This window comes from Hippoglossus stenolepis, chromosome 6 (genome assembly GCF_022539355.2).
Source record: "Hippoglossus stenolepis isolate QCI-W04-F060 chromosome 6, HSTE1.2, whole genome shotgun sequence".
NCBI lineage: Eukaryota > Metazoa > Chordata > Actinopteri > Pleuronectiformes > Pleuronectidae > Hippoglossus > Hippoglossus stenolepis.
This window is the reverse complement of record NC_061488.1, coordinates 12,544,888-12,572,861: the sequence shown is the minus strand read 5'-3', so window position 1 is coordinate 12,572,861 and position 27,974 is coordinate 12,544,888. Positions and strand designations below refer to the sequence as shown.

The 27,974-nt window shown below is 39.6% G+C and overlaps 1 long non-coding RNA gene across 1 annotated transcript in view; it reads left to right on the top strand.

Moving 5' to 3' along the window:
• The window catches only part of LOC118110845, a 33,816-nt gene extending 9,748 nt beyond the window's left edge, over positions 1 to 24,068 (top strand). Inside the window, exons 2-3 of the long non-coding RNA XR_004697019.1 lie at positions 2,574 to 2,715; positions 23,896 to 24,068. This is a non-coding gene — a long non-coding RNA (uncharacterized LOC118110845). The remainder of the gene's footprint in view (positions 1 to 2,573; positions 2,716 to 23,895) is intronic.
• The last annotated feature ends 3,906 nt before the right edge of the window (positions 24,069 to 27,974 follow it).

The window sequence follows — 27,974 nt, the reverse complement described above, 5'->3', positions numbered from 1 at the left end:
GAGGACCTTTCTTAGCGCAGTGACCTTTCTGGTTTTAAATTAAGCCCCACTGCGGCATGTCTCTCTTCATAGACCGCCGGTTACGAGCCTTCAGAGAACCGCAAAAAAATAACGATTCTGATGAAATGGGACCTTTTAAAAAGCTCTTCCAAATTCCTTTTACATTTTTCTTCCCCCTTTCTGGTCGCATTAATATTCACACTAATGAGGAACATCCTAAAGAGCAGCCCATGGAAAATGTGAGATGAGACACATGCACATGCCTCCTGACATGCACATCATACACACACTGTTGCTCATTGCTAATGGGTTCTAATCAAATGCCATGTATGTTTGAAGTGATTTATGAAATCTGGGCAGCCTATGCTTGCAATGTGATTGCTTAATCAGAAAGAGACCATTTTTCAATGGATAACTCAGTTTGTGGCCTTTTGGAAGAGGCCATCTCTTTTTTACATTTTTACTTTATGTGATTAATAGGCTCCTATTAAATTGTGTTTAGATGATGACGAGTCTTTTACTGCACTGAGGTAATGTTGTTACCTGGTAGTTCTGCATTTGTTCCAACACTTCACATGTGTCCAGAATTTCACACTATGATGTCAACAGGTCGGTGCTGTGTTCGGAAAAAAAGTGATGATAAACCTCAGTATAGTCGTGCAGGACCTCCCAGGTGCTGAGGAAGGGTGAAATGTTTTTGTTGACTATCATTATCGTCTCCCGTGCATTAGCCAGCCTTGGTTTTGGAAAATGTGACTAAGGAATCTGACTACATCAACCAAACGGGAACAACCCAAATGTATTGAAACAACAGGAGCTGTATCTGTTCTCCAAAGCTATAATCAAACCGTACCTGTTCATTGCAGCCTTATAAAACTCAAGATGGAGAAAGCAAACTGCAATTACTGAGACTAATCAGAGCAATTAAGCTCTGCAGTAGCTCTCCCTCCAGCGTCGAGGCTTTGGCCATTCCATCACAAAAACACCCAATAAAACTTGAAATGGTCGTCCAACATTATTCATTATCAACATTAATTATTATTAGGTGTTCTCAGGACAAGGGCATTTATTTATAGGGCATCATGTGTAGAGTCAGGCCGACTTTTGTTGGGGAGCAGCAATACCTATACTGTGTGTGTGTGTGTGTGTGTGTGTGTGTGTGTGTGTGTGTGTGTGTGTGTGTGTGTGTGTGTGTGTGTGTGTGTGTGTGTGTGTGTGTGTGTGTGTGTGTGTGTGTGTGTGTGTGTGTGAGAATAGTTCTTAAGCTGATGTTACCAAACCCTTATGACAAATACAGGTAACAGAGGCTTGCTGAATTAAAATAAATCACAAATATGTAGAACTTGGATTAAGAGAAATATATGGATTGAGAACATGTTTTATATTTAAATTGTATCTCAGCTTTGATTGTTTGCTGTTTCTCCCTGAAGCTCCAAAGATTCAGGACAGACCTACTTTCCAGTGAAGGCTGAGCTGAAGGCTGTGTTGGGCCTCGTGGGAAAAGGCTTCTAATGAGTTGTGGAAGTTCAGTGTGTTGGATGCATTCTTTATTCAGTTGAGGAACCACACTTTGTACTTATGATCAAATTTATGTTAATCCCCTTTATTTAACCAGGTAATCTCATTTAGATCAACCTTTTTTTGGGGAAGAAAGACAAAATTTCGGCAGAAGAAAGAAAAAAGGCGCACAACAGAACTACAGACCTCTAATAAAATGTAAAATTCTACAGTGGACTGAGATGACATTTTTGAATAGTACTATAGAGGTATTATTTATTTAATAGTGTTTTTATCAGGCAGATTATCAGGATTCACTGTTTATTTGTGGATTATCTATTTCTGGGGTTTGTCTGGTTTAGCTTTACATTTGAGAAGAGACGTTGTAAAAGGCAGCTTCATCAGAAGACCTTAATAAACAAAGATGATGGTGTGAAATCCTCCTCCCATTGTTAGTGAGCCTGCATGTGGCGCACAGTGAGAAGTACGTTTATCGCCTGTAATGAAGCATGAGGTACAGTGGTATTTTGGATGAAGTTAGCACCATGCTGGGAAGATGGCTGTATTTGAGCACATTAGCGCTGCACTTCTTCCACTTGCGTATTCCAGGTCATAAAATTTCCACTGACACCTTCAGATGCAGACACGGCACTAAGAAAAAAAGAGGTGTGGAAAATTCGGAGCAACCTGTGACTGGATGTGGAAATATGCAGCCATCAAATATGCAGGTTTTCTCCTCAACAGATTCGTTCTCTCCACTAAAGTCACCGTAGCCTTGAATATTAATCTCCCTCCTTATATGGGCTGCATCTAACAACATGCAGAGATGATTTCTGGGGCCTCTCTCCTAAGGTGCTCCTTGTAGCCTTGGTAAACCTAATGAATTATGGGCCAGCCCAGTTAAAACATGTGTGGTATTACCCCATTCCAGGGTGTGTCCTCCTGGGTGTCTATGAATCACTGATCTCATCAGACTGGTTCTCTCTCCTTCTCTCTCCTCCCTATACTCTTCATCTCTCTCTCTCATTTTCTCTCCCCCTCTTTGCTCCCCTCCCCCATTCCCTGTCACACTCCAGTCCCCCAGGGCATCTGTCTAGGATCTGCCATGCTCATCAGTGGAGGAGAAGAGAAGGCTAACTGGGAGCCTGTACTGGCTGTAAATCTGACCATGCAGGGAGGGAGGGGAACCTGCAGTGGCCACACTTCTACTGCAGCCCAGTAAGTCCAGAAGGCTCCCAGTACACTGAAAACCTCTCAGGCCCTTTTCATACCTAGCATTAGGGTTAGGTTTAGCATCTAGTAATGTCAGTTCACACCTGGCTTTAGACTGTGCCACCAGATGTGTCTCCTGGGATATATCTAGAATGGAGTATATGTAAATGTAAACGTGCACACCCTCTATTTGCTAAAACCAAATGATTTGTATTAAGTGGTCGGATGCAAGCGATGCATTTACTGTTGCTTTAAAAGAAGAAGAAGAAATCAACACAAACCAGTTTCTGTTCCATCGCGTGTTCAACTTAAAATGTTTGACACACTTATAATTAGGCTTTTCAAAAATTGTTATGCGTCATGGACGAAGCACTCTTTTGTGAACCAACTGAATACATACTTAGGTTCCACCTATTCAATGGATGTCAGTTGAGTAGGCAGTCCTTCCGCGTGGTGCAGGGATACATTTGCGTACATGCCGCTAAAAGAATGTGGCCGTAGGGCTGGGCCAACAAAACAACAGTAACTATTGTAATCAACAGCAATGTAACAAAAGTCTGAATGCATTGTATGAGCCCAGTGAAGTGGTATATAATGCATAAATGATCCATTTCAGATTTGTAAAGTGTTTTGTTGTTTAGCCAGTATTTGTCCTTCTCTGCCCATGAAGAAGAGTTTAAAAGCACAACCTTCACTCGGAAGCAAAAATCTGTCAAAGTAATTAAACTATAAAAGTGTGACATTGTGATAATCGTCAATATCAACTGATTAGAAGTTTCTTATCTTGATGTAATTTTTGGCTATATGGCCCAGCCTCAATACACGGCCAGGACAATCTGCTCTCAATGTGTCCTCTCTGCCTTTCGGGTGCATTTACAGATGTATGTAGAGCTGTCTGCTTGTGTGGGCAAATACACACCCACACACACACAAATACTCAACAAGGCAGTTTGTGTTCAGGTGTTCCCGCCCATCAAAGCTTACCTAACTGAAGTTCACTGCAATTAGCCCAGCTTGTTATAACCTGCGAGTGGTAATGAGCGCTCATGCTGTATCTTTACCATTCCTTCACATAATCCACCAGCATGCATATACATGCTAACAGGGCACAAGCCGAAGGGAAATGGGCAAAGATGTTTTAGAGCTTCTTGTAGGTTTCAGTGAGGTATTTTGCTTCATGATTTAAAACAAATATGTTAAATAATGCCTAGATAGGCTGATATCTGCAAAAATATACTCTGTTGTTGACGTTCAAAGGTTTATTATTTCCTAGAAAGAGGATGGTGGCAAGTATTTGCTGCTAAGGCGCTGATGAGAGGTGGATGTGTGCTATGTGAGAAGTGAGAAGTATTATTTAATCCATGGTGCTATGCAGAGGTAATTTCAGTCTCAGAGTAGCAATAAAGCCCTGGAAGCCTTGCACAGATCTGGACTGCAATGCAGTGAAGTGGGCCCTGCTCTCTCATACATACATACATTTAGCTGGGTGTGACACCATTCCATACACATAGACACACACCCTCCCTCTCCTTATCTGAGAAATAAGCATTTTTACAGAGTTTGAGCTGTAAAAGGAGAGGAGCAGATAGCCCATAAATCTAGTCATAAAAACGTTAAGTTGTCAGAGGTGCCATCAGCTATCAATCGTGTGCGGCAAGCTGATGAAGGGGAAATAGGTGATAAAAAACAGCATTTTAGGGAAATTATGTCCAGTCTTCCATTTGCGAAGTGCTGCAGTCGCATCACGGCAGAATCTTAATCACTGGCTGGTGTGGCCAGGGACTGTTCCTTGGTGTGACAGTGAGGAGGAGCACACCCTGGTGGGAGGGTGGGATATGGAGGAGGGAAAGGAGAGCCGTAGGGAAGAGGGGGGGAGCAGCGTTGTAGAAAATTATACAACTGGCATAAATCACTTCTACACTACGGTTTTTCTCTCTCCCTCAATTTCTCGCTTCCCCCATCTCCCTCATGCGCCCTCTTCCTCGTTCTCTGTTCCTTGCTCTCCTTCATGGCCGTGCATCTCCCTCCTCATTTTCAATCCCACCGCTCCTCGCCCTGTCAGTCCACCTGGCTTTCTGCCCTTTATTCGTTCTATCGGTTCCTGGCCATGTGCTTTATCTGAAACACCACTGGTCACCCTCACCAATTGCTCCACTCTCCATCCATCTCAACATCATTTCCACTGCGGTTTGTTTACATGCTTTCTTTATTGATCTGCTTTTTTTGTTGCCCAGTAGGGATTTATCCCCCTGTCCATGGGACTGTATTAGTGAGCCTTAAGATTGACTCGTCTCTGTGAGATGGTTCAGATATAGTCTTTTCTTGAAATAAAGAAAATACAATCTGGACTGCAGCTTAATTCACACTTTATCGGACAGCTGTGTGACAGGATTCTTTGTTGCTTCTTTATTGTGGAATTTTCTTCCCCAAATAGAAAAAAAACAACAAGCAGCGCTTTTATATCCAAAGGCATTTTAATACAAGTCAAGTTTTGATACGGCTGCAAGACGAAAGTAAATTATCCCATTCCCTATAACTGTTTTTATATTAACTTGTGTATAGTACAATGTGTGTCTTGTGCATTGCAGTGTATGGGAGTGTGGGCTTGGAGCACAGAAATGATATAGAGGCATCATGTGAGAGTACCCTTGCCTATTGAATTGATAAATGCCTTCATTGTCTGATCTGTGACTCCCCTTTTAATCTAAGGTCATTTGTTAATTAATTTGAATAGCCTTACAGGCTCCGGTTCTGCTCCAGTGGTCTCCGTTGAGTGATGTCATTCGGCACTGAGCAGACTTTAAGCACTGTGAAATAGATGCGGTGATGCATGTTCATCTGCAGTGGCCCCTCTGGTATATTTTGCCCTCTGTCCATTTATCAGAGGAAGGTGTTAGCGAGAACAAAGCACTCCTCGAGGAACGGAAAGTGGCAATGCTGTATTTTCTCACTTAAGATGGTGACAGGGATATAGGGCCGAGTATTGATATACTATATAGAGCGACCAGTTCTACTTCTGATGAGTTTATGATGTTTATGCAGGACTTCCACAATGCTGGCTTCATTCACAAATTCACAAAGTTACAGATTGCCCACCAAGTGGTTCTCTGTGGTCCAGGTTGTTTATGTCGACATTAAAGATGCTCTGGCACCGAAGAGTTGGCAGAGTCTTGTGTCAGGGGCTGTGCTGCCACCTTTAGTTAGACTGGGGTACTGTAATGCAGTATCCATTCTGCCAGCATCAGTTTTGGAGGGCTACTCTGCAGTTCAGTCACACAGCATGTTGTTTGTGACAGAGGGTAGTTTTACTGCATTACAGCTAGTGTGCCAGTGAACATGCAGGCTTTATGTAAAATGGACTGTCACCGAGATATACTGTCCAACTGTGTTTAAGCTTAATGTTTAAAAAACAACTAGGTTTTAAAATGCATGCACGAGACCCACTTTATATCCGTTGATCATTTTTACAGGCAAAATGTTTCCTATTTGTGGTGTTGCAGCATTAAAGCTAAAATTGTAAGCATGTTTTTCCCCCACATGCACACTTAATACACACTGGTTCCTGGCTCAGATTGAAAGAGCGCTCTATGCATATGTAATCTTTAACAGCCAAAAACTGCTGAGCATTTGAAATTTTTCACTTTCAACCACTGCCAGAAATCTGACTGGAATAGGACAGGCTCTGGTTTCATTTGGAATGGTGGTGGATTACTTTAATGTTTTCATGCAGGGGTTCCCAAAGTTTTCAGCCCCCGATCCCCAAAAGAAAGATGCCAAAGACGTGCGACCCCCACCATTATTTCTGGTGATGTTCGAAGCATACAGAGGATATTGATTTGAGCTGTATTTGGCCAAAATATATCACCTTCTACATGCACATGTTTCACGTGTTGCAGTGTTTCTGGAGATGCTGCATTAACCTGCTGCAACCAATGCTTTCGCTCGTCTGTCATCACCCTGGGGGTCATGTGGGGACAAAGAAAAACATGACGTATTTGTATTTTCATTGTTTTATTTTGGATTGAAACACTTTTTTTTTGTCTTTTGAAACAACTATGGCTAAAATACACTGGTTTTAATTATTCTAGATCTAATATCTCTGGAAACATCTTGCAACCCCTGCCTCGTTGTCTCACAACCATCTCAAGGGTTTCTGACCCGTAGTTTGTCTTGCACAATACTGAAGATGAGGAAATGTGTCATTGATTGTGTCATTAGGTTGCAGTTAATAAATAGATGATTTTTGGAGATTCACTGAGGTGTGTGCATTTTTGCAAAACTCTGGTGTATCTCATACGTTTGTAGTGAGAAGCTTATTCTTCCGACTAATGATATAAAATGATTTTAAAGGAGTGATAAACCTCCGGTAATCTCAAATGCTGTGCCTCCTTAAATCCTTGCTGCATCCTCAAACAATATTGACGCCTCTCGTTGACAGCAACCCAGAGCACTGCAGACGGCCCAAATGACGATAACACGCAGGAATATATCAGATGCAGGATATTTCTTCTGGAGTGTTCTGTTGCAGGGAGTGGTTTTCTTCTCTGAAATGCTAAGCGCAGTGACGGCTGCATCTGACAGGGGGCAGTCGAGCACACGCATCCAGGCAGCAGAGAGCCACACTTATTCCTTCCTCAGCACATCTCCTTTTCTCCCTTTGTGGCAATAATACTGTTTCTTTCCTTCCATCAGATGACATTTGGAGCCAATTTGAATTTAAGCATATCTGTGTAATGTGATGTGAATAATTGCTAAGATTAGAATCACTAACTGTATTTAAATCATGGTGAGTCGTGGATATAGTTCTGTGAAGCACTGCTTTTAATTATAAGCACTCACTGGATTATATCCCCTATTAATGTTCTCTTCATTAGCATTAAATCATATCAGTCATTTTCATTTGGAGGTCAAATGAGGCAAAATGAGGGGATGGAGTGAAGATGATATCTATAGGATCATGTGTTGGGGGAAAAAACGCAGTGTTAAGACTATATAAGACATTAATGTTAAAGCATTCAAAAAGTTTAAACAGCGCACATAAAAAGAACATTTATTCACTCTCCAAAGTAAGCTTGCCGGTTACAGTTCAATGAATTCAAAATGTGGAGTTGTAATTTTGTCGTCATAAAACTATTGAAAGAATCTCATTCATTTCACTACTACTCATTTCACTACTCGCCCCATTTATGAGCAATAAGAAATAGATACATTAATGTTATTGCACCTTTTGAATAATGGTACCGCACTAAACTTCTTACCGAACGCTCACAGAATGGTTTTGTTTTTTCCTTTATTCTAAACCAAAGAAAGTAAAAGTCCAGTAATGATTCCAGGCCACTAATGATGAAGGTTTGGATACCCCTCCTGTTTTATATAATTATTTGGTGTAACGCTTCTTTATGTGTTTATAAATGATCATAATAAAATTAAATATTGCTGTTTGTTTTTTTTATTCACAAGTAAATTGTTTCCTCTCAGCACTGTCTGCCGCTTTGCTGCTTTTCCTCGGCCGGCGTTTGCAGAAAACTATGCTGATTGTAGTACGGTTGCATAGCACACTGCAAAGGCCTATTTGTTATTGTGCTATAAAGATGATTACATCCTAGGTTTAAACTTGTTTTTTTAAGCCCAGTGTCACTTCTGTTTCCTCAGCCCTCCATAGAAGAAAAGTCATAAACCTTTTTTTTCCCGAGCAGCCATGTTAAAAAGAACACCTGTAACTCGACACACAGGCCTCGCTACTCAAATGCCAGGGACAACTTTATGACTCATGGGAATGGGGACACACAGCTAAATAGATAGTTTGTGTACGAGCCTATCTCCAGTCGAGCATTCTTAGTTTCAAACATCTGAATGGGGGCCATTTTGGTTTGGCCTTATGTTTGCACAGGGATTGTGCAGGCTCTGGTGGGGGATGGGTGGGCTGCTGCCGCTACCCTGAAGACTCCTGTTAATGTTTTAGTCAGGAGCCGCTGGGCTGGGAGACAGATTCAGTCAAAAAGCATTTTAGCACCCTCAGGTCCTCAGAGTGATTTACTGCGTATTTGGACATCTGCAAAGGGCTTTTGCACCTTGAAATTCTTTCTCTCCCTCTCGGTCTATCCCTCCGTGCAGTAGTAAACCCTTGGGAATGTTCTGTCATACTGAGTCACCTTGAAGGTATCCAAGGTAGATACACTTCCTGTCACCTTCTCCCTCCTTGATCCACCCTTCCCTCCATCTTAGCTCATCTTGGTATCACCTTCAAACCTTCTGCTCGGGTCTCAACCACACCCCTCTCATCTTGGCCATCAGATTAAATGTGTGCTGCTCCTGTGTGTCTTGGCCCACCTCTTGCTCACCAGCTGGACACATCAATCCATGTGACAGGTGCTTGTCAGTCTGCTCCTTTCTGGGCAACAGCCCAAAAAGGACACACAGTCTTAGACACCACAACCCAACCAGGGGAAGAGAGCATGTGTCAATAAATGAACACATCTTTATAGGGTATCCATCCTCACTAACGAGACAAGTGTAGGTAACAGATAAGCAGTTATGATTAAGTTGCGTTACCTTGACACGTTGTATTTACTGCTTTGTTGCCTATGGCGGCCACTCTGAGCCAAGTGAAGAGGAGAGCCGTCAGTGGTCATCAATAACAGGTCTGTGTGGTGTGGGTGGTGCAGGCTGTGTGGCATGTGTTTTAGAAGGGATGGCCAGAGGCCCTCTGTCTCTGCAGCTCTGAAAATATGGTGTCATTAGCATCTGTGTCTCCATAACTAGGGCTGTTGCTGAAGAGGCCCAAACATATCTGGTATGCAGTGTTTAGGAGGCACGCAGACAGGATAATTGCTGGGCAGAATCTGACCGCAGCTCCAGACTTTCAAGTGCTCATTGCCTTTGAGCGTTTTACACCCCAAGTGGCTGAATAGCCCAGGGGAAACAAGGTCTGCGTTGATTTATTGCTCACCCTCAAGTCTTTTGTTTCTTAAGACCAAGGATAACTTGGTCAGCCACCAAAGAAGAAGCCTCAAAATTGAGTTTGTAATATCATTAATGTTTTGACTGGTTAGTTGTTGCACACAGGAGTCAGAATGCCATAGAATCCAGCACGTAAAATAGAACCAATGTGCTAAGCTTTTATCCATTACTGACGCATTCCCTGAAATGTTTGGCCGCATTTCATAACCACTGCCGTCTCTCTGCCAGTACCAGTGATTAAACACAAGAACAAAGTGTTCTACTTGAGGTGGAGAATGTCTTGGAATGTATTTGGGGTAAATCTGAAACCGTACCTGCATATAAAATAATTTATGTTGGTTAGCTTTGGTTTCCTGCTTCATCTTTCTAGCATCCTATGGTGTTCAACAACATATTGTTGTCCGTTCTGGTACTTTTCATTTGTAAATGAATGCTTAAGTGAGACATTGCAAGTGCTGCTAAAATTACGCCAAAGATTAACTGTCTTGTATCCTATTTTATCTCTCCTCTCCGCCCTCACTTTCTTGTTAAAACACACAAAAAAGAGTTCATAATTAGTTGCATATGGTGCTCAACTGGCATACCCATTTATTAGTGTGTTGGCAAGACATATTTACAGTCAAATGTTATGTCTTGCCATAAACATATTTATTGTTATATTATACACTTGTGGGGATGGCACAGTGATTGACACCACAGTGAGGAAAAGAGTCTAGAGCCTTTGTATTACTTTTCAATCCATAATCAGGGCAAGTTTATAGTAGCACAACAAACACCAAACAAAGTAGACTACACCTATGCTGCAACTATGGTCTCGCCAGAGATGTTGATTTAATCTTGTACATTTACCCCCACTTGCATGTGTTCAGGAGTTGGTGTGTGTTTGAGTAGAGTAAAGTACTTTGGACAGATTTTGTTTGTTTTTTATTTAAAGATTTTACTATTTATAATTAAAGCTTCAACATCAAATCTGTTAAATGGGTTGAATGAGCAATGATCTTACTATGAAGTAAAATGGATATGTTAAATGCTGTCTTTATTTTCTAAGTCAAATTCAACATTAAAAGACAGCTGACTAAGTGACTCATGCCAGAGAGGTTGAAGTTCACCATATACTTTTGCACAGTTTCTGTTACACATGCTTATCCACACAGTCCTTTGCTGAGTTCAAGCATATTGCACACTTTGGCTGCTTTTTGACAGGATAAAAAAGGTCCAAACAAATAATCTATGCACAATAAATGATTATTATTATTATTACCCCAGTCAGCTCAGCCCAAACTGGGGAAACGTTTGGCTTTCTCAGGATTTAGCTCAAATTAGAGCTGGAATACTTGTCGGTTTGAACAAACCCCTGCTTAGCCCTCTAAGGTATGGCTTAAACTATGCTAAACCTTAGCCAGCAGCCATTACTTGCCAGCACTATAAATGCCCAGATGTCAGTACCTAAGCCGAAGCCTGACATGAGGAAAAATGATTAAGACAAACATTTATCTCTCAGGAGCTGTTGGTATTTTAGTGATTATATTTGCTTAGGGTTATCTTATTTAAATCTATCAGAACTGACAGAGCGACAATTTTATAATGAGGCGTTAAATAAACATACACGTTTACACAAAGCCCATTTGATTTCTAGCCAGATTATAAATAGTGACAAAGGCTCCTTGGCTATTTAATAAGATGCTACACAATAGTTTCCTCGTTGCTCTGAAATGGTTGGTAGAAGTAGTGGTGGTGGAGATGAGGGTTAGATGCCAGTCGTGAAAAGGAGTGACAGCAGCATGTAAATGGAACCATATGAAGTGTGACTACGTAACATCCGTCTTCGCAGTAATGGAACGTGACGTTGAACTTGCAGGTGTCAAAGAAAGAGATAATGTTACTGAATAATGCAGGAAAATAGTTGGAAGAGGACAGGGAGGGTCTTGGTGGAGTCATGTTACTTTTCTGTCTTGCAGTCTGAACTTTATGTTCAATACCATGTTAGTCCACTAAGACACTCCATACTCTGGTTTCTTCGCTAAAAAGCAAGATTCTGTGGTCTGCTGAAAAATAATACCTTTTTTCTTTTCTAGGAATTTTATGACAATGGTATTTGCTTAGACTTAATTATTCACAGGGATGCATTAAGTCTCCAGACATGGGTGTGTGCTCACACAGACATGGAAAACCAACCGAAGTGGAGGAAAAACTGCTTAGATGAGGGGAATTAAAGACCTTGTCAAATGACCGTCGGTAGTTAACTCTCTGGAGGAGCTGCAGTGGCAGTCAAGAGGGATGCACCACAGAAAGTGATTCTGAATCACAACTTTTGCAGTTTTAGACGACTCGAGGAACTGCGCCAAATCCAATCATAAATAAACAGACAGCTTCCCACTGAAAGTTAAAACAAGCGATTGGAGTAAATTTCATTCCTACATTTATAGCCTGAGTTCTTTATACAAAAACTGACAGTAAGTGACTGTTAAACAAGATAAAAAAAAACAGTTTATTGATTGTTAAAGGTCTAGTAAAGAAGAACTTTATTTTTGAGTTACGATGTGATGAAAAAACTGTGAAAAGCTATGGCTCATGAAATATCCATAAATAGTCATAATACAGTCCAAAACTGGAGCCTAAGCGTTGTATAATAGTTTTTGTTACACCTAATTTGAAGCGGGAACACCTACTAAAACACACTCCATGTTATACTCTGTGTATATGTCAGTCAAACATTATGCTAAGATTTTAAAAGAGGCACTAAAAAATCTCTGTTTGCTCATTCACTGTAGTCAAAGAGAAGATCTCCTGCTCTTTAGTACTTAGCTAAAAATAACTTAAGTGAAGAGCTTCCGGCATCACTGCCGTGTACGCTCACAATTGGCAAATGCACAACCACCTGCTCAATTCATATAAAATCAGGGCTTGTCATGGACAAAAGTATATAGACTAAAGGCCTTTGTGCATCAATGGTGACGGGAGTTAACGTTACCCAATGGCAAAAATGTGGATGTGAATTTTGTCGCGTCTGACTATGAATTAGTGAATAAATTGAGGATAAAAGTTTGCATATTTGGGAAAAAAAGAGGGAATAATCATCGAGTGATGATGATGTGGTGCTCTTATAGGCTACTGAATAAAAAGAAAAAGTACGTGGGTAAGATTTTGATGAATAGAGGAGAACCTGGTGCGTTTCACTGCTTGGCTCAGGAGCTTAAACCGTACCACAGCTGCTTCAGGACGTATCTCAGGATCTCTGTCGAACAGTTTGAAAAAAAACTGCTGCAACAGCTGGCACTAAGATAATAGTTTTTTTTTTCTTGAGTATTTAATTCGATGAAAGTCCAGTTTGTTTGTAAACAGTAGCTGTGAGCATTTTGTTTATTCATTTTCTTTGACAGGAGTTGGGTCTCCTGTTGTTTGATCCTAGCTTCTCGTCGGCTACATCATATCCATTTAAAGATGTGAAATGTGATTTTTAAATAATGTGGGTTCAAAATGTTTGCCCGTGGGCATTTATTAGTCTCGTATGATTTCCAAATTATTATTTTTTGTGACTCTAAGCTGCATTAAAACTGAATTATTACCGTTGTATAATATGTCCACCACCATAACTGCATCACCTCTCCAAATTGCGAGAAAGTTGGCATTTTTATATCTTAAGTATGGAAATTGTGAAGCCAGCCACTGAACATTTAGCATGTTGGGCTCAAAATTGAAAGTTTAATCAATCCATCTATCTACATCTATTTCTCTCCATCTTTATCTCCGTATATCTGTTTATTTGCACTGTAAACCAATCCAACCATGGAAATCAATCTTGCTGATTTATGATTTTCACTGCAGCTAGGTTGAGTCATCTTATGTGCATTTATAGGTGTGTGTGTGTGTGTGTGTGTGTGTGTGTGTGTGTGTGTGTGTGTGTGTGTGTGTGTGTGTGTGTGTGTGTGTGTGTGTGTGTGTGTGTGTGTGTGTGTGTGTGTGTGTGTGTGTGTGTGTGTTTCCATTGAGCCTGGTTGTGTTGGTAAAAACCTGCTACATCTTGATTGGATTCTGTATAATTTAGTCTTGCTTGGGTGGATGTGTTTGATTGAATGGCACCACTGGCCCATATGGTGATATGATGATCTGCTGTTGCATTTGTGTGTGCAGCTAACATGTGTCTGTTGGTGTCCACCTTTCAGAATTTGCCACAGGAAGAATTTAAGTGCACTTTGCTTCACAGTAAGGAAAAAAGGCTTCAAATTAATAAATTTAATTTATGAAGAAACAATGTCTGGAATCCTGTGGTAAACTCAATTAATTGGACCTCATTTGTAAAGGCACACACCTCTTTCAGGTCTCAATGCTCTGAATTAGTCATACCAAACTTCTTCAATTTAATTCACTGAAGGGGTCTGAATACTCTCAGAGTATATTGAAAATATTGCCTGAGCCAGCATTGATGGGGAAAGGCAGCCAGCAGAGACAGCTTTATGCTAAGCTAACTGGGTCAAGCTCCACTTTAACCATACACACATGAGTGAAACTTTGCATCTCATCCAACTTCCTGCAAGAAAGCAAATAAACACATTTCACAAGATGTCAAACTATTCCTGTAAATCCACTCTGCGAGGCTTTTTCAGTAAACAGTGAACACTCTAAACAACAACCTGATCAAAAGGACGAGCGACACAACAATACTTGGCTTGGGTCCATTAATTATATATTTTTAAAAAATACACCAAGACTGGACTGAAAGCAATCTCATTTCTGGATGATAATCATGTTGGAGTACTGTTCTCTAGTTTATTTGCTGTTAACCCTTTTAAAGGGAGCAGAATTTGTAAGCTGTATAATTTAGCCTTCAATAGTAAATTTGCTGTAGCTGGTATTTTTTGCAACAAATGGGTTTTCCCTGTTCCCCATTTCTTCACCGTGACGATAATATACATAAGGTTATGACTTGGTCACATTTAGGCACAAAATGAATTTACTAGGTCAACAATGTCCCCCCCTATTGCACCCGTCATAATTTCAGCCACTAGATGCTGCATAAAATCTAACTGTAACTATGGGTCGTAAAAACCTGCTCGAACAATCTGAGGGTTGTTTTAACAGGATAGTCTCTTAAAAGCAGAAATCTGAATCCTTTACCTGGATTTCTGCAGAACTCTTTGAGACAGTGATTCTGTACATTCTTCAGGTGTAGTCTTGAGCTTGTCCCTCTAAATTATAAGCCATGCAAATGGTGTGGGTGTACAGATGGAAATATTGGTCGGTCAGTCTGGTCAGTCTATCTGGCGCTTGATAGGACCAGTTTGCACGATTTTCCGTTGCATCTAAGATGTGACGCAGCCCCTGTCTCCTCACCCTCCATCCGCCTATGTTTTAAACAAATAAGGTAGGAAGTGGAACTGATGACATCTGACAGCAGCATTTAATACTAGAAAATGAAAATAGGGTGGTATATCAGCAGTGTCAGATTAAACTGGCACAAAACCACTTCACCGGAGCGATACGAACCACATTCTGCTCAGGCATGTGCACATTAGCCTGCAGGGAAAGAAGACTGCTAACGTTTGCCAAACTTGGCAATATGACGTAATTTATTTACAAACTCTGTGATCCCACTCGGTCTGAAAAGACTGCAGCTCATCACAGACATCACTGTGCAGATATGCTTCTGTTCAACTTTGTTTTAGGCAAAGATGCAGTATTTTCCTGCTTTTATTAAAGTTTAAATCTACGTTTAGTGAAATAAGTCATTAGAAATATTCCTTATCTCAAAGTATCCAATGGATTGCTGATAAGTTTGAACAAATATTCATGGTCCCCAGAGGATGAAGCCTTCTGACTGTGGTGATTTCCCCTTGCACCACCAGCAGGTGGCAGGTTGCCATGAAATGTAGAACAGATATCTGTGGTGCATGATAAATCTTTATGACTCCATGATCCCCTGACTTTTCAACTTGCTGATGCAAGCATACAACTCAAAGCATCTCAAAGAACAGTGTCACTGACTCATAAGAGTGGCTGAACATTATTTGTCTTATTTAAATATAGGCATTCAACATTGTTTTGGATAAGGTTACAAAAACTACAATTACATACTTTAAGAATGTGAACTTAATGCAGTAATGTTTAAATCTACACTGATCCCATTTTGCACCCATTTGTTGAACCAAATGAAGCAAATGCTTTAAGTCTTGCTAATGGTCCGTCTTTCTGCAGTTAATAAAATAAATTAATAACTGTCTATATCTCAATAAATGCACAACATCAAATATTTCAGCTCCATCCTACAGCCAAAAAAGACACAGGATCCACAGCTCTCAAGCTCTTTTCCTGCATGTAGCTTCAGCATTTTCAGCGATTTCTATTGAAAGTTTATATCTAAGAAGTGACAAACACATTTTTCCTTGTGTGAGATTCCTAAGCCATCAAGATTTTGAAAATCTAAATCAGACTTTCATACAAGGCAATGTATCAATCTCACATCAATGCTTTTTCTGAAGAGCTGTCAAGAGGCTACAGCTTATTAACTCCGCCATGGCTATGTTTTCGTCTGCATTTGTTTTTAAATTAGCAAGATTACGCAAAACTTTTAACGGGGTGGGGCATGACCTAAGGAAGAATCTATAAAATGTTGGTGTCAGTGTTGCCAGATGTACGATAATTATCATATATGTACGATGATTTTTCCCTCTGTACGATGTACGATCAATGATACATGATGTGCGATAATTTGATCATTTTGTGACACTTAGTACTATCAGTTGTACTCTTGATAGTAAAATATGGATCACGTCTGTATTTACACACATATCCTCTCACATGACTTCTTTTCAGCCAGTCATGCTTGTGATGATGAACAACATCATGGCTTTGCAAGCTTAACACAAGTCCTTCCTGTCTCATCCTCAAAATACGATCATTTTAAGCTTCTGGTACGATACATCAACGTTTCCCATCTGGTAACGCTGTTTGGTGTGGCTGTACCTCAGGGGCTGATCCAGGATTTTTTTTCACTTTCTTTAACATTGCGATAAAAGATATTTTTCAACATTTTCGTTGAAGAGAATAATTCATGGATCTTGATGAAAATAATTTGCATGTTTAGGGAACTGATTTGTGAATCAAGTGAAGTCAAACGTGATTACATATCGGGACATTTGCTTGGCAGATTTATTGACTTGTGTAATTGTAGTTCAACACTCTGCTGCTAGACTCTTGACTCAAACTTGAAAAGGAAAGCTTAACACTACCATTAGAGTTGAACTACATATTATGTTCCCTGTATTTTTGTTGATTACCTCCACCAAGGAGGATTTGTTTCATTGCTGTTTGTCTGGATTTTGTTGTTGTTGTTAGTAGCTAACCCTAACCCTTATTCAAAAACTACCGAACCGTTTATATTGGAACTTTTTAGAAGGGTGAGGTATTGGCCAAAGACAAACCCATTAACTTTTGGAGCGGATTCGATTAAGCAGGTTGATTCAGGGAACTTTTTCCCCCCCTTTTTAACATTGGGTCGTAGAAATCAAACACTCAGAGGGGAGGTCTTTAGAGGAAATTTATTACAAGCAACAAAGAGCTGAGTTTTTCTGCAGAGCAAGTGAATGTGCATTTTCCTATAGTCTCTTTCATTCTTAACAAACATGCTGTGAGAACACACCACCTCACCCATCCCACTGTAATGTTTTATTGGTTCTCTGTTTATCATGATCTAGTGTTTTATTCGTTTTTTTATGTTAATTTTTCTAAAAATAATTAATATCAGTAAGTTTAGGGAACTGATATGAGTGTGTGCAATTTGGTGTGGCTTGATTGAATTTAAGGTGACTGTTGGGCCGTAGCGAAAGTATTCACTCTACTGAGTGCCATTCAAGCCAATAAAGCTGTTAATGGCCCAGCCTGTACTGTCGTGCAGATCCCTTGTTGTGCCTTCACATTTGCTTTAATATTCCACTGTGGATTTGTTGGATGATTAGAACCCCGTCATAACATTTAAAATTCAGCAGGAATGATGGACTTACACAAACAAATTGTCCAAATTACTGTTTTATTTGGTGCAGAAAAAAATGTAAACAGATACAACACATCAATTAGTCATATTATGATAGTAATATAATTATTATAGTAATATTTCTAAAAGAACAGAGGAAGCAGACATGTACAAAGGCAATAGAAAGCAGCTCACAGGGACCATCAGACTTACCCCAAGGATCTTTACTGTACTGTACTAACTTAGTAAAAAATCAAACATATAACCTCTAGAAAGGAAAAACAAGGGGCCACTTATTCTGTTAATTCCCTTTGTTATTCAATCAGTTTTTCAGTTATATATAGAAAATGAGTGACACATTGTAACCACAATTTGCAATGCACGTATAAAAAAGACAAACCACTTCTAGCATGTTCTGAAAAAGTTGAAATTTGTCTGAAAATTGGTTCAGACCATGCTAAAAGTGGTTTGTCTTTTTTATCCCCTCTGCAACTGCGTCAGCCAACCCGGCCCCTCCAAGCCGACGGAAACAAAGGAGGGAAGGTGCAGTGAAGAGTGAGTCAGAGGAGCAGGAAGCACACAAATCCTTTATATAGCTGGAGGTAGACCTACCACCGCAGAATAGTAAAGCTCTTCTAGTTAGAATTCTAGCATCTCCTTTGGCTCATAAACCGGTCACATGTTGCCTCATTCATTAACAGGAGTCTACAGCCGCGCTAGCAGATGTGTGAGGCTGTATTTCGCCATAGCTGTGCTTTGAGCGACATGCTCACACTGACAATACTAACTGGCTGCTGTTTACCGTCTTAGTTTAATGTGTTGGTGTGCTAACATTTGAAACTCAACACACCAGAGGGAAAGTCGGGCTGTCATCAGAGTCATTTTAATTTATCCCCAAGGGGCCACAAATATTTCCAGCAAATTCCACGGCCGTCCATCCACTACCATCAAATCCGTTCAACAGTGGTCGAGATATTTCGGTCCGCACCACAGGACTGATTTTCCCACACTGCCTATAAAATTCAAATATTAGGGAATGTTCAGAATTTATTTTTTAATTCCAACAATGAGAATAGAGATTAACATTGGAGACTTTACTGAATTATTTTGGTAGTGCTTGAATTGTTTTAATGTCAACACAATGATATCCCATAACCTTGCATGCTGGAGGCATCCTGGTGGCCTCATACTACACAGACTGTGGCCATGTTTAAAAAAAGGTTTCATGTCATTACTCTTTCCTCTTTCCCACAACTTCTTCAAAAATGCAACCATAATGTGATATATCTGCAAAACTAAGTATCTATATTTTCAGTTTGAATATTTTGTATAATTCAAAGAGATGAAATGTATGAAATGTTTATATTGGGATTGTAGTAAAAAAAATTACTTAACTGTTAAAATGTGCTGAAAATGTCCAGAAAGCCCAACAACTGTCATATGTTCTGTGGATTCTAGTCTGTAGTGTTTCTCCTGCTGAAGCATTATTTCAAGCAATTAGACAACAGATTTTAGATCACTTAACTAAGTAATGTGTTATGTGTAATGTGTAAATAGACTGCAGACATAATGTGTCATCTTTCTATAAAAGTAGGTAAAGTTGAAAACTTTAGATCACATCGTCGACAATATTAGCAAGTTGGACAAACATGACATTTTCCCCCACAGTATTACATTGAGCTAAAGGTTGCCTTTCATTCCAAGTGTTATTCTCTTTTTAGCAATTGTTTTTTCTAAATGACCTTCAGACGAGGTGACCATCTTCGATCAAGTTTCCCTCAGCACTCTTATAAAACCAATGTCCCAACACATCTGACTTGGTCCTCTTAGAAGGCTGGAAAATCTCAGGAAAGCTGTCAGTGCCTTCCGCCATGTTTTCATTGATGCAAAACAAATCCATATCGCAAGCTGCAAGTGCATCTGCGAGACTGTTTTTCAAAGCGTGGTAATCAAACACAGTTTTAATGATAATAAAAATTTTGAATAGGGACTACTAACCCTCAGAAATGTTTCTGTGGTTACCTGTGAAACCATTTCTCCCCTAATTCTAAGTGAGGTATTGTTAGCCTCCTTGGGAACAATCAGTAGGTTTATATAGAAGATCGAGGCCCCTTAGGCAAAACTATACTTTAATAAATGTGCTGTTTTTTTCATTTAAGCTTTTCATATCCAAACTGTTGGAGAGTAAAGGAAAAACAGGGGAATTCTAGATGACACTTGACACTCGTCTGAATCTCTAGCTTTATACGCAAATGTCTGCTCATTAATCGCAAAATACTTTGTATTACTGTGGAGTAATACCAAACAAAGTAGTTCTATCACATTATATCAAATGGCCAGCAGTTTCAGACTTCATATACATTGCTTAGTGATTGATGCCTGCAAAAGCAACAGACCATGGCTCACTCTCTGATTGCCTGTTTAAAGGGCCCTGGCACTTTTATAGCCCACCTAATACCATTACAAAGTATTACTTCAACAGCAGGGCTCTCGCCTTTGCTGTAGAATTCAATACAAAAGGCCGTTTGCTGTGATCACTTGAGACAACACAGTAGTGAAAATGTGTTTTTATTGAGGCTGCATAAGGACATTTTTACTTCCACGTTGTCTGGCATTTTATTTTAACTGCCAAAACCACACTGACATGCATCAAGATAAAAGATTATGAGCACCTCAAAGGTAAAAATATATGCAAAACAAAATACTGCTCTTATGTTTAGGGGTTATTAGGGCGGGAAAAGCTCACAATACTAAAATGGTGATAGGCCTACTGATTTGATTGATGTCGGTTACCTGTTTCCTGGTAAACATGATAAAAATAGTACATTTTTCAAATTTAAATTTCTATTTAAACTGTTTGATTACCACAAAACTCACAAATACTGTCCAGCCTCAGCCGCAGTTGGACACAGTTTCCTGGACACACGTGCAACATGCATTGTTGGTATGTTTTGTATCAGTGAAAACATTTGGGGGGATTTTACAGCCTTTAAAGAGGACTAAGTCTGAGGTGTGGTCATACTTTGGTTTTATAAGAGTGCTGTGGGAAAACCTGATCAAAGATGGTCACCTTGTCTGTAGAACATTTAAAAAGAAAATTGCTGCTAAATGGGAGCTGGCATCGAATGGAAGGCAAGTTAACCATTAGCTCACTGCATGATGTGGAGACTCAGGAATGAGAAAACGTCATGGATTGACTGTCCTACTTGCTATTAGTTATATAAACTGAAGCGTTCAACGATCTAAGTATAGCAAAACAAAACCCGTTGGTGTGCTGCTGTCTGTGTGGTACAGATTGCACACACTACCACTACTAATAACTGCTTTACGTAGTTAAGTCACGCAATCAACTCATTTTGTTCATTTAAAAGCCGACGGTCGTCAATTTTGGTTGTAAAAGTTTTCCAGCAGGAGAAACGCTGTAGACTCTTAAACGAGATGGATAGATTATGTCAGTTGTTGAGCTCATTGCAATTGCAGCCATCGTCTTCTCACTCAATTGTATTTCAAATGTAACACAGAGATGTACGTCTGTGTGAAGGAGAAAGAGAGAAGTCATTATTTTTATATAGCACTAATAATATAATGATGAAGTTATTTAAGTGTTCGGTCACTGCTCTATGACCATTTTCGCCACCTTTTAACAGTGCTGTGTTATTACTGATGACGTGGATAATTTTGGTCTCTGTAGTCGTGAAATTTTAAAACCTTTTCATCTGTAGCTCTGTGCATGTTAAGTGCAGGTGGTAAAATGTTGGCAGTAGGGGAGGGTAATTATCAATTGATTAATCCACACTAGTTCTTTGATGAGCTTTTTTCCATAAGAATATTGAAGTTAGAGTAAGGGGACAGTTGAAATTGATTTTTCGTCTTACACTTCTCAAAACCCAAGTAAACGCTGTATTATTTTTAGGGAAGAAAAGCAGTAAATGAGAAATATGAACCAGCAAATGTTCATCATTTTACTCTGAAAAAGTCATGAATAATGGATTAGCTGCTGATGAATTTTCTGCTGAGAGACTAATAGATGAATTGATCTTTGCAACATCCTACCTCCTCTTCTTCGTGGCATTAGTCCTGTAGCAGCATGTCCAAGTAAACCAAGTGAACTGAAATATATTTTCATGGTTTGCACCAAATGTCCACAAACTAACCTTATTTGTTACTGTAAGGCAACACGGCTCCATGAGCAGATGTGTGGGTGAATCATACAAGACATTTAATACCGTTTCATATACAGTAGCAATGTAGGTGATAAACGTGGACGAGTGGAGGGTGGTTAGTATCCAATGTGCAGCAATGTAAATGTGTCTATAAAGCCTTTTAGTGGTCCCTGAATGGGAGCATAAAGAATTATCTTCTATGGAATTAATGTTTGATTATTGTTATGGGGCAGATGTTGTAACCAAAGTAGAGCAAAGGTTTTTGAGCACTTCTTGAGTGAACTAGTGGGATCATCCCAGAGTGAAACTACAGCTCACAGCTACTGTATGAGAGGAAAATAGGGAACGATAAAGGTGGTCAGATTCCTCCTGTTGGTTTGTGGGAATCTCTTGACCAGAATAACAGAACATTAGACTGTTGCCACATAAATTAGGGAGAATTACTGGGAATGCTGCGCTTTAATCATGTTACTTGTATGTGCCTGGAGAATTGTTTTAAGTATCACCCTACTGGAGAGTTGCTGGTGTATAGTTAATGATCCTCAACATGAACATATCATCGGCTCTCGTAACTATCTGTTTTTCTCCTTGACTGGTGCACTAGAAAAAAGGACGGAAGTAAATTTTAATCCAGATAAAATAATACTTATTTCAATTTATGTGGGCAGTTGAAACAAGACACAGGGCTGCATGTAGGCACAGTGATTATTTGAGCCAAATGATCATGCCTGTGTGCTAACATGCTAACTGTAATCATGATAAATGCTTTAGCATGTATAATGTTAACCATCTTGGTTTAGAGTGTTAGAAGTGATTGCTAATTAGCACTAAAAACAAGAGACAGCTGAGGCTGATAAGAACATCAATAGGTTTCAAGTGAAAAAACAAGGAATTACCAAAGTTTCCACAATTTACTCTATGGGGTATGTGAATGCATGTGTGTATCAGATACTGTAGCAACATATTCAGTAGACATTTCTTTCAATTCACTGGTATTCATCTTCAGTGTAGCATGAATATCTGTACAAAATCCATCCAATAGATGTCGAGAGGTTTTACTGGATAATTAAAATCTTTGACCTGCTGTTGGTACAAAATTAAAAGTTGGGAAATTGCTAAGTCATCAGGGTTCATCCTGTTGTCACTGTCTATCTGTAGCATATTTCATGGCAAGACATACAATACTTGTTGAAACATTTCTAAAGAAACAAATTTAGTTAACCTGCCGGTGGCTCAGAGAGGTGTCTCCTTCATCCTCATGGAAGTCTGAACAAAATGTCATGGCACACCATTTAATGTTTATTTTTCAGTTTGGACAAAGTGGTAGTCCGATTGTGTTGCCATCCACAGTGTGACTTAGAAACATGAGTAGCAAACAGTTGCTAGGACAACATTTCCTGTAGGTGGGTGCTTCCCAGCAGGGGGTTTGTTACAGCTCTGACGGCAAGGTGACAAAGAAGGTTTAGAAAATCAGTGAGGTTCCTGTTTAACGACCGCTCAACTCCAGAGTGAAGCAAAAACCTTTTACGTAGGAGTCACAAAACTACTGAACGCCAAATGGAGCACGCAATTAAAAACTGACTGTCGCCTGTATGATCATTTATGTTGAGCAACGCGGCTCGGTTGCTGCCACAGACGTTTGAGGCTTGGTTCTGTTGTCGAACAGAATCACTGGATCTATCAGTAGAGTTGGGACAGCATGGTTACACCGTTCAGTGAGGGCACAGTAGAAATGCACATGAGCAATATGCCAGACCACACAACAGAGAGCTGAATTGATAGAATAGTTCTTTCCTTCAAATGCTGCACATTTTCTGTCATCTAATTATTTTTTCAGCAAAAAGTTTTTATTTTGCATGTCATTGACAATGTACTGTAACACACTGTAAATAACAGTATATTGTAATCCAGGGTTTGTCTGTGATATTTATTATTTAATTTACCTACTTATTTAGTTGGTCATAGGTATTGTGCTCCTGCAGTCTGGTGGCCACTCTTCCTTTTTTGGTCTTTGTGCAGCTGAAACTGATATCCTGTGTTTTACTTTGTCTAAATTAGAATAATCTGATTAAATGTTTGTTTCATTTTTCTTCTTAGCTGCTGGTGTCGCTGCTCGAGGTTCTGTCCAGGAACACACAGCTGGACTCCAGGACTTTGAACAGCTGCAGAATTTCTGCATATACACAGCTGTGATCAACACCCAGCAGGTACCAGCATCTGAACTGTCTCAAACAAAGTTTAAATGAACCATCTATTTACTTATTTGATAATGCAACAAACTATTTTTCTTTCTGATGCATGTGCTCTTGGATAAATGCAGATGTCACCAATAAGTCTCAATTGTGTTTTTCTTTTTATTCTCTGCCCTGAAGTCCATGCTAACTGCCTTTAGTTCAAATAAATGGAAATAATATGTCCACAACAAAGTCACTCCAAAAAGCCAGTTACTGTATTTTTCTGTTTATATTATATTCAGTTTTAATTTACATGGTCTTATACTGTTGGGTATTTATTCCAACTTGTTCACAACTCTCGTGTAGTGAAAATACACGTTCCTCCAGTCAAGCATTAATTAGTGTTGAAAAAGTTTTTGGAAACTTCAAAACATACATTATGCTCACAGTTGTCTGTGGAGGCACAAAACTAAGAGTCCTTAAAAAGAAATATAGTTTTGGAAGCTTTAGTTTTTAGTGTTTGCTTTTTATAAAACCTCTACTCATTTAAATCTCCCCCTCAAACACACGGATCATAATCGGCAAAGAAGGCAGACTTGCTTGTTTTAACTTCTGCGCCTATTAAGGAGAAGAACCAAAAGCATAGAAGGTAAGAGGTAAGGTGAGGAGGGGGAGAGAAACCAGTCAGGTTTTATTTGCCTTTTAGCAATAAAATGGATGTAAAATCGGCTGAAGGCACTTAGAAGTTGTCGTCGGCGAGGCTGACTCAGCTCCACTCAGAGTACCTCAGTTTGTGCAAACTAGTGAAGTAGAACTTGGATGTACATTCTTTACTAAAATACTGGTTTATTAATTACATATTTGAGAAGGAACATGAATGATCTTGATGAAAGTGGGTCAGAAATTAAATTAGTGGAGCAACACTGGAACACATGACACAGAATTTTAAGAATGAAAAGCAGGAGGTGCAAAATACGAGCAGTGCCGTTTGGAGAGATGCATTTAGGAAGTCGGGACTGATTCTAGCTTAACTGTCTGTGCCCCAAAAAGTCTGCGTACAAAGAAAATAATGAAAAATAATAAAGTTTAAAATATTTAACTCCTTTAACTGTCAACACAATGAAAACCTGTTTTTACATATGAAGTAATTGTAATTAATATATTCGCATTACCAGGTTTACAGAAGACAATATATACAATATGTACAAGTCTACAGGCTTGCAAGTGTGAACTGTACTTATTAGCATCATATGTGTATATTAAATTTACTAAGATACATGTGTATGTCTTTCTTCTAAAGACACAAGATGGAAGTTACAGAAAAGGTCACGGCATGCAAGGATGTTTGCTTATTGTTTTGAGGACTTATCGTTTGCTTTGAAGATATCTCCATCTGCCTGATTTGAACTGCCTGACTCAAGAAGGTTTCCTTTTCATGCCACCGATCATTTGGAAAGACTCCTCTCTTGTGGTTAGTACAGCCGCACGAGCATGGGAGCAAGTTGTAAAAATGACATTTTCCTCACACGGTTGACTGCCTGTGCGTAAATAAACACAGACAAAATGTGTCCCCCCAGCCAATGATTCCATCACTCTAAGTCGAGTCCGTGTTTGTGTGAGGAACGCACGCTCCAGGAAAGAGACGGCTGTGAGAATCCATGTAGATCTCATGTAATATTTCTGAATAACTACTCATGATGTCCTATTTATGTTTGTGCAGCACATCACGAGAGGGAGACATTCATCAAATGATTATATCCGACAAGACTCCTCATATTATTCATCCCACTGACTTATTTTACCACACTGCGTAGCCAACAGTCGTATAATTATTCTGTAGTTTAGTTGTAAAGAGGAGTTTATTTTTAGTTCAAGCAACAAACGCAAATATTCCAATGAGCACTTCCCTTTCAGTCAGAAATCGTCTTGCACTGAACTGATTGATACAGAACACGTCCAAGTTTCCAGCTGTTAGACCAATAGGAAACAATACAAATAATAATATCAAGCTTCGGTTTGTGTGAGAAAAAGGTTCCGGGCCATCAAGACCAAAACCTCGCGCCACCTGAACAGTTTTTTCCCCATGGCAGTGGGGCTCACAAACAAGCCCCCTGCATCACACTGACTCTGCCCCCCCCCACCCCCCGCACATAATTTTTAACTTATATATTATTGGCACTATCCCGGAACCAATCACTGCACCTTAGCACCGCACGTGCCCATAACATAACTTACTGTTCTTTCTGTATATAGTGTTGTTTTATGTCCGATTGTTGTTTTTATGTCCAAATGCACCAACCACACCAAGGCAATTTCCTGTATGTGTAAATATACTTGTCAATAAAAAGAATTCTGATTCTGTAACTTCTGCTCCAAGTTCAGGAAAACAGTTTCAAGGTCAATTCCACCATTTCTGATTTTAAATATGGTTCTTATGCATGTCTAGAAATTGAAGCTGCTTGCTGGCAGACACATTACACTTATGTATGTTATAACTGGAAGAACAATTTTTAACTCTTCAGATAATTGTCCATTAACAAAAGAAGTAGATAAACAAAGGAAGAATAGACATAGATCTGCAACTCAAAACTTTTCTCTTCTATCTTGGAGACAATATTAAAGGGAATGAAATGCACAAGACACAACTGAATCTTGGGTAATATTGGTTATGATGCTGCCATTCTGCATTACCAGCATGAAACAAAACATGCACCGGGTGTGGTTCCCTAAAGGCTAAAGACAAAACAAGTTATGTTTTTTTAATTTATTTATTAGAAACGGACGTTTATCATCACAGAACGGTTTTAGGCAGACGTCTGGACATCCCTTAAATGATACATTGTTGATTTTTGAGTTGAAAGGACGAAACAGTCTGTTTATTTATTCTTTTTATCTTTTTTGAATTTATCCCCAAAAGAAAAACTGTCATTGTAGCTGGTGCAAAGTCTGGAAACTCTAATAATACCCACCCTTTGGCAGATATCTCAGTTTACAAACACTTTCTTGTTTTTGTATTCTGGGTTTAGGAATTTTCACACAGAGAATGTCTAAGATCTACCCGTGGATTTGTAATGATCAGGTCAGGGGACTGAGGGCTGATCTAAAAGCTTGAGCTTGTGTTCAGGGTGGATTTTTTTAGGTGTTATGGATCCTTGTCCTGCTGTAGACGCCCGTCTCATTTAATTTTCAGGTTTCTTGACTGACTGCAGCTCATTTGCATCCAGAAATATTTATTGGAGTCCATTCTTCCCTTTAGCTGTGCAATGTTTCCCATCCGCAGCTGCTACACAACCCTAAAGCAGAATATTCCCCCCCCCCCGTGCGTAACTGTTCATCAATTACCGACTTAGTAGGGTTTAAACATGTGTAGTTGCTTATTACTACTATGACTTTAATTTATTTGAGTCCTTGAGCGAAAAGGTCAAAATGTAGCAATATTGGAAAAAAGGCTCTTTTTCAATGTTCGATTCCAGGGATTGTATTTACTTCTCCTTCCTCTTTAATTTGCCCCTGGGTGCCCAAACTTTTGCAAACTGCTGTCCGCAGCCGAATCGGCATATATTTGTCACTTAAATTCCTGGTTCCTTGGATTTGGGAAAGTAATAATTGTTCAGTAAAGAACTACATTAAATAAATGAAACTACTGCCGGTGTTGTCTATTTAAGGAGTTCTACCTGTTTTCAGCTCAACTGCTACAGAATGACATCTACAGCAAATACTGTTTTCTATACAGAATCTAGTTTTGACAAACCTGAAAACAACACTGCAGTCAGTGATGCTCTTTAAGAAGCCTGTGGGTCACATCTGGCTCCAGCTGAAAACTGACCACCTGATCAGTTTCTTAGCTTTAAGAGCCAGTGTCTTCCAGACGGTCCAATTTGTTGTTTTGGGAACCGTCATTTAACCACTACGGTTTTATATGGTGAGGCTGGACGGCTAAACATTGAAGTGCTTGTAATATACTGTACATGTCTTACCAGCCCTTGGAGCAAAGTTCCCCAG